Source organism: Cynara cardunculus, assembly GCF_001531365.2.
Source record: "Cynara cardunculus var. scolymus isolate 2C chromosome LG 1, CcrdV1, whole genome shotgun sequence".
Lineage (NCBI taxonomy): Eukaryota > Viridiplantae > Streptophyta > Magnoliopsida > Asterales > Asteraceae > Cynara > Cynara cardunculus.
In genome coordinates, this window is record NC_037528.1 from 28,003,828 (window position 1) to 28,010,272 (window position 6,445).

The window sequence follows — 6,445 nt, forward strand, 5'->3', positions numbered from 1 at the left end:
AGTCAAGGTATTTTGTTTTCGCTAGAACTAGCAAAACCCTTTTTGGGAAAACACTTTGATCACACAATCACCATTAGGAAATGAGATAGGCCATCTTTTCTATGCTCATATTAGCCACTTGCATCCTTTAAACACCATTTACCCCACATAACGCCAATGAGGACATTGTCATATTCAAGTTTGGGGGAGGAGTTTACACAAGGACAGAAAGTCAATACAAAAGAGCAAAGCTCTAAATTGACTCCTTATCACACAAAGGGTATTGAAAACACAACAAAAGTCCCATAGGGGCTATGTGTTTTGAAAAAGCACAATAAAAGTCCCATAGGGGCTATGTGCACACTCCAATCAAAAGAGGCCAAAGTGCCCAAAAATTTKAAAAWTTTATATGTGGAGTATAAAAGGAAAAAGGCTATGAGAGAAAAGAAACGCCAAAAAGAGTAAACCCTATAAGCCCTATTGATCCTAAAATGGTGATTGTGTTTGAACTTAACAAAGAAAAGGGAATGCTAGCCTATGGTTCATGCAAAGAACTTAGTTTTAAATTGACACTTCTTAGATTTATGAAAGGTTATGAATATCATGTTGCTATAACTCTCTTTGGGAAGGCACTTAATGCCTTGATCATGCATTTTAGTTTATATTGAGTCTTTATATTTGTCTTTTGGTTGCTTGGGGACAAGCAACGGTTTAAGTTTGGGGGTATGATATGTGTTGAGAATTTAACACATAACGTGCTCTTTTTACGTCTTTTTAATTACAATAATTTCTTTTCATTCCCACTTTGAGTCCTTTTCATTTTTTTCTTTATACTTTTGTTATTATGAAGCTAAATATTGTGGTTGACTTGTTGGTATGTGTAATTGAAGCTAAATGAGAGTTTTTTGTGAAAACAGCAAATGTTGCAGCATTGGTGTAGCGTCGACCTGATTCATGCAAGGCTTTTTGGAGGGCTTAATGAACAAGACGCTAACTTTTTGAAGATGGAGGACAGCTGGAAATAGCTGGATTTTTAGTGGAAAAATCAGATGTACTCTTTAGTTAGGSTTATGTACTTTTTAGTTAAACTTTGGTTAAGGATTTGTACTTTCTAGTTACACTTTTGTTGCTTTGCAACTAGCTTTTAGAAAACTTAGCCTACAAGTATTTTTATTTTGTCTTCTAGTAACCCCTTTTGGGTATAAAAAGAGGGCTTGGGGTGCCTTCTAATCCATCCTTCATTGGATTCGTCATTTACATTTCCGCTATTTACATTCCACTATTTATTTTCTCGTCATTTACATTCCGTCATTTATTTTTCGCTATTTACATTCTCGTCATTTACATTCCCGTCATTTATTTTATAGTCATTTACATTTTCGTCATTTATTTTATCGTTATTTACTTTACGCTATTTACATTTATGTCTTTACTTTCCGTCATTTATTTTTTACTTTCCGTTATGAGTAGCTAAGCTTTTATAGCTTGGGTGTGAGACGGAAAGGTGAGATTTTCAAACCAAACGAAAGTAGCTAAGTGTTTTCGTAAACAACGTTCCATTGTTTCATTCGAGTTTTTATAAAACCAAGCACACTTCATGACGGGTTGATCACTTGGAAGTGTTAAAGTGCGATGAATTTAGAGATAAGTCATCAATAAGCACGTCAACTTGGATGACATAAGAGGTAGACTTGAGAAAGTTGCCGACAAGGAGACTTGTCATTTATGTTTTTCAGAACGTAACTCCCGACGGGTTGGTCACTTGTCAAAAGTGTCAAAGTGTGATATATTCAGAGATAAACTATTAAGAACACGCCAACTCGAATGATATGGGAATCGACTCGAGARAGTGATTTTTAACAAAGAGATTTGTTTATCCATATATTTTGAAAACACCATTGTGTCACTATCCCTGGTCCGGACACCACATAGAGATATGGGTGGAAAGCTATAAGATAGTGAAATGGTGAAGTCCGAGAGGAATGCCTTCAAAATAGATGGTGGAACTTAGTTTCGAAACACTGCTTGTGGAATTTATGTTTGGGTCTCACCTTAAGTCTTACACTCTTGCTTCTTTTATATATTCTGTATTCTGTTTTGGATTACCTGAGAATCAAAGAAAGGTCTTCAAAATCGTCATCTGAAATCATCTCTTTCATTGGACTCTCTAACTTTGGCTACAATCCCTGTGGACGATAATCCGGTACTTGTACCACTTTATTACTTGGAAAGACGACGTTGGGCCATATTGTATACTTGCTTTTTGGCCCAATTTCATTAAGTCTAAAGGTGTGAAATATAAATGACCACACTTATATGAAAAGAGATCAGTAGAGCAAAAAATTTGGCTCTAAACAAAGAAAATGAGTGAATTGTATGTATACATTCAAGAGAGTACAAAAATGAAAATATATGAATAGCATATAACCTGCTGAAATAGCAACCTTGAAGGCTGTAAATCCAAAAAAATGTCCAAAGTGCTTAAAAGTTCAAAAAAATACCTTAAGAAGTCTTAATGATTCTAAAAATCATAGTTGGTAGTTGTCAAACAATAGGGAGATTGAATCTTGGCCTATGGACAAAAAGCACTGGGATTGGATAAGATTTATGATAGGCTATGGTGTTGTTCATACTTGTTCATTTTGTCTCCAGTTTTTTACTTTTCACCCCTTTAAAATCTTTTCCACCTTTCAAAAATCGAGTCTTTCAAATTTGTCAATTTAAATTGATTGTGGAGAAGCAATAGTTTAAGTGTGGGGTGTGTTAAGAGTGTATAAATGCACTCTTGACCACCTATTTAGGACCTTATTTTGCTTAGTTTTATGTCTCCCAAAACACATATTGAGTCTTTTATTCATATTTTACATCTTATTAGAGTCTGAAGCTAGATTGTGGGATTTGGTTCTGTTTTACTTATCTTTGAGTAAAATGGCTAACAAAAGTATTGTCTAGAGCAGGCACTGCTACAACAAGAGAGAGCAGATCACAACCCTCAATAGTTGGTGAAAAATCTTGGCGCTTAATTTTTGAATGGAAACATCATTTGTGATGAGGTCAGCAAATCTGGAGGAGAAAAGAGAAGATTTGGCTGAAGGCATCTATTTTAAAGTACCAAGTACTAGTAGTAGTTGACTTTATGTTTCTATAATGTAACATCCCAGGATCCATATTTGCAAATAATCATGTATTTCATATATTAAGAAATATAAATACACATTCAGTCCCATATATATATATATATATATATATATATATACAAAAACTACATTATAAAAGTAACTACCAAATTTTTCCACAAAATCTCCATACAGAACTTGTACTCATAAACAGCATGCAGGTACAAGTAACAATACATTATCCCAAAATCCATATGCAGACAATCATATATTTCTTCATAAATTCCCTTTCCCCTTATCAACTGGTTGTCTGACCTATAATGCACGTTTTAAAAAACCAAAATGAGGGTTAGACCTTGAGGTCTAGTGAGAAATCTCTTTTTATGAAATTATCGGGTGAATATCACCAAAAACCTTTTATAAGACTCATATTTGTAATAAATAACAAATATACACTGTTTTGACAAAATTACCCTCTTTTGCCACATCAAACCACAAAATACCTATTTATCGCATAACACATTAACTTAATGCTTCGTATAACACAAATCATAATTTCCTCATAACACCTTGGGTGAGACAGCTCCATTTTCCTCGCAAGACACTACTGCGAGAACCCATCTCATGGCAACACACTTCATCGCATCAAAGCCCAGAGATAAGACCAACCAGAGCCCCTCTTGTCCCTAAGGACCAGGGCCCCTCTAGTTCAACTATACTCTGAAAGAAAGACTTCAGCACTCTAAGTGTCAGATATGAAGACAAAGTCTGAAGATGATTTAGTCCAAGAGGACTTAGTCATAAAGTTTTCGGGAACCAAGAGGTTGGATACAGAGCTCGGATACTTGACAGGTTTCCTTATGAGTGAGTTCATAAGTTCAGTCTCTAACTAAGGCTTTCTACGTGTAGGGCTAATAGCATTAGCCTTAGGGCAGACATAGAATCAATTAACATCTAAGAAAAAATGACGACTTAAGGTAAACATGAGTTCCTGGCTTAAGCCAAATGATATCGGCACAAGTTAAGTAAATTCTTTAGTTTAGAGTTCAATTCCTACCTTTGAAAATTCCTTAGCAGTGAGGCTACTATCAATCAGCCGCGACAAAGTATCATATTTCTGGTTGAGATCCATTCCCTTCATTTCCTATGAAGTTATTGATTCACCCTAGAGCAAGATTCGACTAAGGGAAAGAAACCCCACTTATTAGAACCTAGGATTGGAAAAAATGTTATATGAGGACTTCAAGATCAAATAGAATATTTTCCTTTCCATTCCTCAGAGCTTGGACACAGAGCTCGGCTACAGAGCTCGGACATAGAGGGTATAAAGACCGAAGTCTTGTGCACAAATAGCCAAGTACTTAGATACAGAGCTCAACTCTCAGACACAGAGCCTCTGCATAGTACATACAGAGCTTTTGGGTCCCTTACTTAGTCTTGTGAAGGTTCTATGGCTCATCAGACAAGCGTTCCAAGGTTCAAATGAATAACCAAAAGCAAATCCATTTAGAAGCCAGACCAACCCAAAAGCACGGCCAACCAGAGGCCCTCTAGTCAACCAGAGGCCCTCTACTCAACCAGAGCCTCTTGGTTAACAATAATATTTAAACACTTGAAAAGAATTTGGATTTCAAATACAACCAGAGGCCCTCTGGTTAAATATGAAGACCAACCAGAGCCCCTCTAGTTCCTCAGCAACTGCTCACTTTATCAAAACCATAATTTATCACATCAATAGGATGCAACAACCCCGAGTCCTCGCATCACACAGATGCGATAACTCAAGGTCATCACATCACAAGGATGCGATAAAAAATTAACATATGATCCAAAACCCAGATTTTATAACTCATTACACATGCGATAAAATCAATCTCATCGCATCATATAGATGCGATAACAATAACCCATGAACAAAAGAACATCATTTCCAGAAATTGATTATGTCACATTTATCCCAATATATCCAACTCCTGATTATGCCACTCTTATCACAAATTTGTCCAGCTCCTGATTATGCCACCCTTATTACAAATTTACCTAACTCTTGATTATACCACCCTTATTTCAAATTTACCTAGCTCCTTGATATGCCACCCTTATTTCGACACATGATATAATCAATGATAAAAATCCACCTTTTTGCCAATAATGGCCTCAACACAATTTTATCTCAAAATATCATATAAATAACCATAAGGTTCTCATACCTAGTTTCCAAATAAGGAAAATTTTACACAAGTTAAACTCACGTATGAAACCTTACGATTTTTTACCCAAAAATACACTAAAGGATGTTTGCAAAGTAAAACTCACTTGGATTCACAAAGAAGCAGATAACAGCAGCACATATTCAAGCAAGAATCACATAAATCATCTTTAATTTATCCCTTTTCGATTCTGTTTTGCTTCGGCTCAAAACACATATACACATAGAGAAAAGCTCCCTTTTTTTCTCCACCAAAATCAATGAGATAAGATAAACATCTCATGATAAACTCATTTAAACAAAGCATAAGGAAGTGGAGGTTTTTCTTTAAAACATATAATCACACTTTCCCAAGAGATAAAACAATATCTCACATATAAGAAATATAAACCATAAGAAGTGAGGGAAATTTAAAATCATTTAAGCACATAAACAAATTAAACTCCTCAACTTATCATCATTATTTAAAATTACCCCTCAACTTTGTAACCGAAAAACCCGGTTATCACATATAATGGGTAATACCTAATGGATAATTAGCTTGTATATTTCCTACTTTTTGTTTTATGCTAGTATAAATAATGAACCTTAGTTATTTTGTAAGTAAGGAGCAGGAGAGTCAGTAACTTATTACAAGTTATGATTTCTGAAACTTTAACTCTTTAATATTAATCTTGAAAACTTTTGATACTTCTCTATTACTACAACAATATTCTTCATTTCTGCAAGTTTATTTTCTTCGCAGTTAATTTCCAGCACTTTACTTTTATGTCATTTAAGCTTTTGTCATTTCATACTTTTCTTCACGTTCATAAATGTTAGGCTAAACACCCTAGCTTGCGTGTAAGTGGGAGTTGGATGTTGAAGCCTTAGTGCTCGTGAATAATTGCTTTTGTTATAGCAATCTACTCCACTATTCACTCTTGGACAAAATAATTCACTGGGTAATTTTTGACAAAATGATGCATGTTGTTTCACCTTAGTGAGTTGGACTAAAAACTGAAACAATGTAAAAATTCTAAGCAAGAGGGTTATAGATGACTATATAGAGTTGCAACAACATTCATATGTTGCTAAATTATATGGACTGGTATGGAAGAATTGTTGTGCCACGAGAAATCCTTCTCTATACAAGTTCTTA